This window comes from Pteropus vampyrus, unplaced genomic scaffold (genome assembly GCF_000151845.1).
Source record: "Pteropus vampyrus isolate Shadow unplaced genomic scaffold, Pvam_2.0 Scaffold6, whole genome shotgun sequence".
Lineage (NCBI taxonomy): Eukaryota > Metazoa > Chordata > Mammalia > Chiroptera > Pteropodidae > Pteropus > Pteropus vampyrus.
In genome coordinates this window covers 2,792,323-2,801,155 of record NW_011888787.1, presented here as the reverse complement: position 1 = coordinate 2,801,155, position 8,833 = coordinate 2,792,323, and the positions used below count along the sequence as shown (strand labels likewise).

The 8,833-nt window shown below is 41.4% G+C and overlaps 1 protein-coding gene and 1 long non-coding RNA gene across 2 annotated transcripts in view; both read left to right on the top strand.

Moving 5' to 3' along the window:
* The window catches only part of LOC111744737, a 54,223-nt gene extending 48,802 nt beyond the window's left edge, over nt 1-5,421 (top strand). The window contains exons 4-5 of the long non-coding RNA XR_002782306.1: nt 1,749-1,846; nt 2,947-5,421. This is a non-coding gene — a long non-coding RNA (uncharacterized LOC111744737). The remainder of the gene's footprint in view (nt 1-1,748; nt 1,847-2,946) is intronic.
* MAN1A2 (mannosidase alpha class 1A member 2) overlaps nt 1-8,833 on the top strand; it is a 290,151-nt gene that overhangs the window by 160,745 nt on the left and 120,573 nt on the right. The window lies entirely within an intron of this gene.

The following is an 8,833-nucleotide window of genomic DNA, read 5'->3' as shown; positions in this document are numbered from 1 at the left end:
TAAAGTTTTCAAAAAACGTGTCCAAATTCTTTTTTAAAGAGTGACATAAATATCCTATTGCGAACCTATAATTTGATGAGCAGTGACAGGGCGTCCTTATCCGTCCACCTTTTGTAATTTTATAGCTTTCACATTACTTTTTAGAGGTTTAAATATAACATCTCTTTAAGACCCTGTAGATTTTAATTACCAAAGCAGTTATGTCAGTTTTTACCAAAAGCAGAGTGACCTTATTTTATAACTGAAACGAAGCCCGAAGCTTGTTCCCAGCAGCAGGTAGTTAACAGGTCATTGCATAAAGATTTATATACACTCTGCGGACAGAGAAGAATCTCAAATAGGGAAGTCAAATCACGAACTCGCTTATTTCATCATTTTAGGCAAGTTAGGATTTACTTCAATTAGAGGCTGTATCCTGGCTACATGAAGTTTGTTTTTATGAAGATGCTGAAAAACACCGCCATTAAACAATTTAAAGAATAGTAAATTCAGCAACTAATTTTAATATACCTGCAGGGGAAACAAAAAAACAAAAAACAACCAGGTTTTCTTTTGTTTTCATGTGAGGGTAGCTTCATGGTGAACCTAGAGAAGCAGTGTTTCCTAATAGCATTTATACACCTGACTTTAGAAAATATTACTTCAAAATAAAAGCAAACTCTTGGACAGAAATAGCAGGATGTTGGAGGAAGGAGGTAACGAGTGTAGGAGAGGGTGAGGGGCCTTCTTCTAGTATCTCTTAGATTTAGCTACAGCAATATCGACCCATCTTCTAGCCCGCTTTGCCTCTGAAATTCTTGAGAAAAAAAAAAATCTGCAATTAAAATTCTCCATCTCTGTATTTCGATTCCCACACCCACTATCCTCTTTCTTCAAAAAAAATCTGTCGCCAGTGCCTTTGCTGTGATCCTTTCCTGTGTGGGTTTTCTCTCTGGAATAACAGCGGAATCAGGAAAAGGTCTTGACCACAGCTCACTGCTTCTGTGAGCACCTTGAGGCCAGCTGGGGACCGACAGGCTCAGACTCCAGCCAGTTGCCACAGATGCAACTGCTTTGAAAAGCAGATTCTCAAGTCGCTGCTAACCTTATGCAGAAAAATGAAAATGGGAAACAGTGATATTTTATTCAGTTTTCTCTTCCTCATTCTAGAAAATAGAACCAAGGCAACATATGATTGGAATGAAACAAGGTTATTCTTAGCAGATAAACATTCCACATGCAGAATCAGTACAAAATGCAGTTTAGAGAGTATTCTAAAAAACATTGAATGGCTCTCCTTCATCTTCCTATCAGTGAGGGCCGGGATGGGGCGAGGGGAGGGGTGAGTCAGAATGGTTGACACGGAGAATTGGCCTCATTATTCTTGTTTTTGAAAATAGCATTAAAATGTATATCAGCTTTATACATTACGGTTTTGTCATTACAGATAGAAGTATCCTTTAAGCATATTTTGGATGAGATATGAGGAAATGTGTTTTTATGATATTTTGAGAACTCTTAATAAGACTATTAGGATTTTCTGCAGCATAGAGTATCCTTCATCTGCAGTACGAAGCCCAGAGCACCTTTCATTGTGGGGAGGGAGGGCGGGCGGGAAGGACTGGGCCTCGAAGTGAGAGAGACACCGAGCACAATGGGATGGATGTGGCAGCTTGCCACCAAGCATTATCCATGTCTCTTAGCCCTGGCACAGTGAATACGTGTCCCTAATAACCTACCTTATTCCTGGCTCTCTTTCTCCCAAAAAGCTCACGCTGTCAATTAATAGTCTCTCGCATCCGCCTGAGTGTCTGTGTCCCTCCGTTGGGGAGCTCGCCGGGGCCTGCATGCTTACGTGAGCAGACAGGTGAGTTACCCTGGTGTAATCCTGCCAAGAAATCACAGCATTCTCTTCACTTTGTGGGGGTGTGTGGGGGGGGAGCAGGCTCCTACAGTTCAGACATCATGTGAACCAGCAGTAAGTGTCGCCCAGCTTCCTCAGACTAATAAGAGAACCAGCCTTCAGAACAAGATGACGTCAGGGTCGGGGCCAGACCTGCCTGGCCAGCGGGAGAGAAGGCTGGCATCTTAGGAGGCAGTTCAGTGCCATGGTCATGGGTCCCAGCTGTGGGGTCAGACTTGCTGGTTCCTGTTAACTGATTGATCTTGGGCCCATTTCTAAACCTCTACGGTTTCAATGGCAGCACCGAGTTTCCTTATTTCTAAAACGGGAATCATTATGTTCTGACAAGTACAAGGGACAGTGTGTACAAACTGGCATGTAGTAAGCCCTCGATAAATGTTAGATGTTATCATCCAAAGCAAAACAGACTCACAATGTACGTAAGTCAAACCATTATGCTGTATGCCTTACACTTAAACAGTGATGTATATCAATTTTATCTCAATCAGTCTGGAAAAATTGAATAAAAATAAATAACAATACATTTTTTCATTAAAAAAAAGCAAAATGGACACAGATTTTTCAAGTGGCATCTGATGTGTGACTGATGATTTTTTGTCCCTCAGCCCAGGTTCTCGAAGGGGCAAGTAGAGGAACGCGTTTAGCTGGGGTTTAAATTATGCTTTTAACTTCAGTTCTGCAAATGTTGATTTTGTGTCGGATTAATTTCTGTGTGGAGGAGCTGGCATGAAAGTAGGCTGAGCTCTCAATTGGCCATTTTCCCTTTATGCTCTACCTGGTCTCTACAAGTCATCTAATGAATATTAATGAAGCAGTATTAATAAATGTCTACCTGAGAGAATTGCAGAGCGGTAACCTCTGACCTTTCATCCTGTCTCTCCTGCTTTCTGGGGTTTTAAGAGCGACAATTATGGTTGTAACATTGATTTTTATTAAATAAGGAAAGAGACGAAATTAGGCAAAGGAAAGGCTTGCGTGCAGTTGGCCTTGCTGCTTTTTTAAATGTGCATTAACTGTTGGCTTTGTTCTGGGCGCTGTGCCAGCTGCTTTTCTCACGCTCTCACCTTTCATCATGGCAAGAAACTACGTGAAAGTCACTTGAGCTCTGCTGAGGATCAGAAAAGTCAAGGAGCCTGCTCCAAGTGACCCAGCGGCATATGGCGGAGTCCTGATCCATCGGTAGCTAGATCTACCTATCTGTTCACTCTTGGAGTATTTTTGGAGTGCCTGCTGTGTGTTATTCACTGTTCCTGGTACCGAGGACATAATGGTGAGCCGGACAGGCCCAATACTGGTTCCCTCGCCGAGCTTCCAGCCTCCCGAGGATGACTGACAAATAGGCAATTGTAATTGTGTCGCGACACATGAGTGTGCTGTGGTAAAGGCATTCCAGGCAGGAAAACAGCCTCAGCTAAGGCCCAGGGACAAAAAAGAACAAGGCGCTTTTGGGGAACCGAAAGGAATTCACTAAAGGGTCAAGCGTCATATAATATTAAAGGCACAGGCGGGGGACTGCGGGCTCTTGGGGCAAGGGGCCACGATCTCTGCTGGGGGAGAGTTAGGTTGACTTGGAGTTTATTTGACAAATCGTGCTGTTGGACTCTGACGTTTTCCAAAGCAGTAATAACAGCTTCTAAGGATAATTATGTTTCATTATTTCTCTGATTACAATTGTTCAAAAAACAACGGGACTCAAGGTTTCTCCAGGGTCGTTCTACGTCCCTATGCCTGAACCGGACAGAGCCGCAGCTCTGACTGGGTCACAGCACATCGTGTTCACCAAAGAAGTTACCAAGACAACACGCAGCATGTGTATGTGGACCCAGTGCCAGGTCCTGATGTCCCAGAGGGGCAAAGCATCTCTCTTAGTAACGTCGGTTGACCTTGACCACCTAACACTCTGTGCCGGGCTGTGTTCTCGAGGTAAACACGTATTGACTCATCGAGTCTGTGTGACAACACTATGAAGTAGGAGGAATTACTCGTCATGCTTCAGATGAGAAATCGAGGCCTAGAGAGCTGAAATAAACAAGACACCGGTGCTCTCACACAACGAGTCGGCGCCAGAGCCCATCTGTAACCCCGGGCAGCGCGGCCCCGGAGTCTGCGCACTGCCTCACAGTCCTGGACCCTCCCTTCCCTCCAACTGTTGGAAGTATATCCCAATTGCCAGAAGTTCACGAAATCATCTCTTTAAGTTATGGAAGATAAGCCATAGTTCCATCTTTTGGCAGTTCGTGAATTAAAACCATTTATGGACAACCTCGTGGATAAATCTACCACCTCCCACACTCGCCTGAGCGCTGTTCACTCATTACCTGTACGCCTTTGCCAAACGCCCAGTTCCCGTAAAGCTCGTTGCTGTCAGCGGAGCAGTGAGCAAAGGCATCACGCTTGAACCTTGCCTCCCCGGAAGCAGAGTCTCTGCCTGTAGGTGGGTGTGTTTTCACTCCAGCCTGAACCCTCGCTCCTCCTCGGGGAGCTTCAGAAAGGCTTGGCCTAAGGTGGGTGATGCTGACTCTGGGGCAGCCTTTTGTTCCCAGCGAAGCAACTTAGGGTTCATTACATGATCATGTCCCACCCTAGGAGATTCTAATTTAGTGGCTCGGGGAAGAAAACATTCCATGGGTAATTATGATATATGGCTGAAACTGAGAACCTCTAGATCTGGTCAGTCAGATGAGGTTCAATCTGCCTGGTTAATGGCGAAAGGTAAGGCACCAATAATAATGGCATGATGATGACGATAATGATAAATTAGCTGAATGAGGGAATAAAGTAATGCTTCCACAAAGCCTTGGGATTTAAATGCTCCCAGACTATTTGGCTATTTCATTAGAAGCAAACATTGTTTGCTGCCTTTGCTGGGCCAAAGTCTTGTCAACTATTTTGCTTCTTCAACTGCATCTCTTATGGACCTGGGACCTCTTTGTCCCTTACCCATAATCGACTTGCAGCTTTGTGCCTCTTGGTCCATCTTCCCTCCAGGTTTTATTCAGATTGCTCCCTAGTGTTCCTTCTTTCTATATTTATGCAGTGCTTAGTTTGACTGTTTACCTTGGGGTTAGTGGTTACTCCCCAGTTCTGCTTTTATCTGTATAAGGAATTTCTGCCTCTCTTGTTACATTAGCCTAAGTCAGTCTGATGCCCCGGAGATGCTGTGACCATCATTTTCATCATTGCCAACAGGAATCACTGGTAGAGAAGTTAAGGCAGGGAAGAAGTTTAGTTTAGATGCAGGGAAGAAGTTTAGTTTGGATGCAGAGAACAACTTTGTGTGAAAGAGCAAGACAGACATGTAAGCCGTCTTCATATTTCCGAAATTCATAAAAATAAGATAGACAACGTCTTTTGAGGACACTGTGGATATTTTGCTGAAAAATGAGAGAAAGCACTAAAGACCATTCCTAGTTCCTTGTTATTACATTATTATAATGATTAGCATTGTTACTGTGAAAATGATACAATTTTTTTTCTTGTTGGGTGCTGATTTAAATCTTGATGAATCTTTCCGTGTATTGTGTGTAAATCTTGAGCATTATTCACTTCTGATCGTGTCTCAGTTCCCTCCTGCCCTCCCTCCTTCCTTCCTTCCTTCCATGCATATATATTTCCAGGAAATACAAGATTTAAAAAAAAAAAATTACCACCAACACAAAAACAAAAAACCCCTTGGCTTTAATACATATCTGGTTCAACTGGAAATATGAAGAACTATAATTTCATTGCTGTGGCCTAATTTTTTTCCATGCCATTTAAAACCAACAAGTTATAATTTTGAAAAATATCAGAAGGGCAAAGTGCATCAGCTCTTTCATCTTATGTTAATAGGAAGAAGACCCACACGACATCCTGATAGCAGGACCTCTGTGATTCCAGCATTTCTTCATTAAGGGAGAGATATTTACATAGCATGGCGGCGACCAAATCATGCTTTAGGACGAGTGCTACAGCAATGGGCCCTGAAGGAGAAGCGCCCAGTCGCTGTTTTGCTTGTACTGCCCCCTATGCAAAGGGCTGCAGTTGAAGAAGCAAAATAGTCTGAAGTAAAATTATACCATAAAGGCTTGTAATTAACAGCAGACTCCATGTGTGAAATCTAATGTAATATAAGCCCTCAAATAAGTGTTAACTTTGAAAATCAGATGCAAGAGAGGGAGTTTGTCTTTTTAAAACACATCCTGGCCATCATTTAACAGGCCATGTTAGAGGCACACATCACACTGTTGCTCTATTACTACCGGGAATCTTTGAGTCTGCATACTCCCGGTCAGGTTCCGAAAGGTGTCTCCGCTGTTGGGACAGTCCTGTTGTGGATGACAGGCTCAAACGTTACTCGATGCATTAGAATGTTAGGCTGAAATTGCACAGCGTGTCTGGGACTCCAAAACTAAACTTCATTTGCATTTGGGATGGCTGTAAAATAAATATGAAAGCTTAAAATTCATAATCAGAACTCTCTAAGTCCTTTAAACCTTTTTCGTGCTTGAAGCTACTGAAGTACCTTTGGGAAAATATAGCTCCTTAATTTTCGGCATTTATAAGTAACCTCAGTTCGGTCGTACAATATGTACACTGCTCCCAACTTTAGTCAATGCAAAAATCAGTGTTCTCTGAAGGATGAACACATGTCATGAACTCAAATATTAGTTTAAAGTAACTAATAACAACCAGGAAGAGAAAAGGAGTTATGTGTCACGAAATCTGTGACTCTCTGAGATTTCACAGGTCAACGGGTTGGATTTACCTGTTCTTCATACCGGCTGTGCCCTAAGGACAGTTGTGACTATTACTTCAGTAGCTAGGAAATAGGTGTGTTCGAGATCCATTATATAGAGAGAAAAGCATGAAAATATGCAATAAAAGTACAAATCATCTTAAAGGACTATTATGATGTGGGAAATGATTATTTAAGATATACACACATTTTCAGGTATTATTAAAGTGTAATTTCCCCCCAGATTATTGAAACATCCCCTAAGCACCAAAAGTTTAAAATAGAATTTTTGAGTGTTCATTTTGTTGAACTTTTTGATAGTCATCTTTTAAAATTGATTTACATACTCCTGTGTATTGCATGTAATTTAACATTTTAATGAACCAGTTTGAGTGTCAGAATTGAGGGGCTGAGAGTTAAGCGGTAGAATCAGAAACAAGGAAACAGTATCTTCTCCCTCCCCAAGCCCTGCCCTTTGTCCTCTTTACCGTGCATCTGGCTTTCTAGGGCGGGCATGAAGATACTGTCTTTGATCCCTTCCCCTGCCAATCGACTCTGCTATGTGGACGCCTCTGCAAATGCCCGCTCTTTTTCTTCACCAATAACACTACTGTAGTTCAAGTCATTAATATCTCTTGGCTAGATGGTAGAAAGAGTTGTTTGGTTTTATTTTTTTTTAACTGGTGCCCCTACCTTTATGTAGTCTGACCACCCTGAAGTCCATTCTCCATTTTATATCCATTTTACAGCCAGAGCGATCCTTCTAAAAATGCACATCCATCGGATCTACCCATTCCTCTGCTTGAAAACCCTTCAGTGGCTTCCTATTGCTCTTAGAATAAAACCCAATTCCTTAATGTAGCCTCCTTACAGACCCTTCATGATTTAATCTCTCGGCTCTTTTTTGGGGGTGGGGGGGGTCTGCTTGATCTAGCTGTGTCTGATAGATTGTTAAAATCTCCCACTCAGATGGTAGGCTTGTCAATTTCTCTTTGTAATTCTGATGGTTTTGCTTTCCGTAATTGAAAGCAATGTTATTAGGTACCTTCAGCTTCTCGGTAGTGACCGTCTTTATTTCTATTAATACATTTGGCTTAAATGACTATTTTTGTCTGATATTAATAATGCTTCATCAGCTTTTTGTTAGTATTTTGATAATTTATCTTTTTTTATCTCCTTATGTCCAGTATTTCTGGGGTTTAGTTCTGTGTCTTTTGCTAGCATTATATACCTGAATATTACTTTAAATGAATCTGATAATCTTTCTTTTAATAAATGATTTAAATCTGTGTAGTGACGTGCTTGCTGGTATACTTGGACTTAGTTCTACTATTCCATTTTGTGTGTGTGCTGTTTTCGACATGGCTTTCTTTTCTTCTTTTTTTCTCCTTCTCTGCCTTCTAGTGAATGATCAGATTTCTATATCTAATCTCCCCAACCCTTGGCCACATTGTTCTTTCTGTAGGTTTAGAAGCTCTACATTAGCTTTTCATTAATATAAATTTCTTACAAAGTATCCAAAGTCGTTATTGCTACACCTCTCCCAAAGGTGACAAAGGCCTTAGCATGCTTTAACTCCCACTGTGTACTTCCTTTCTTCCTGTTATCTTTTTTTTTTTTTTTTAACACTATAGTAGTTATTTTTAATTCTGCCATCACATTTTATTAATTTCTTCCCTCACCAGTATGTCTTATATCCTGTGCTTTCCCTCTGGGCTTATTTTTCTTATTGAGGGAAGTACAATCTTCAGTAGTGTTTTTGGTGTGGGTCTGTGAGTGTTAAACTCTTAGTCTTTTATGATTGAAATGTCTTTGTTTTGCCCTATCCCTTAAATGACAGTTTATCTGGAAATCAAATTCTTGGTTGATAGTGTTCCATTCAATGCTTCTAAGATATTCTATTGTCTTACTTCTGTTGCTGCTTCTGAGAACTCTAGTTATAGTCCCTTCGTGTATAATCAATGTTTTGGGTAACTTGGGATTTTATCTTTTTCCTTATTGCTCTGTGGTTTCACTCTAATGTGACAGAAGTGTTAGTTCATTTTTATTTTTCCTGCTCAGTACACATGGTGTTCTGATGTTTTGATTAGAAATCCTTCAGTCATTTTTTCCTTTCTTTCTTTTTCTTTCTTTCTTTCTCTTCCTTCCTTCCTTCCTTCCTTCCTTCCTTCCTTCCTTCCTTCCTTCCTTCCTTCCTTCCTTCCTTCCTTCCT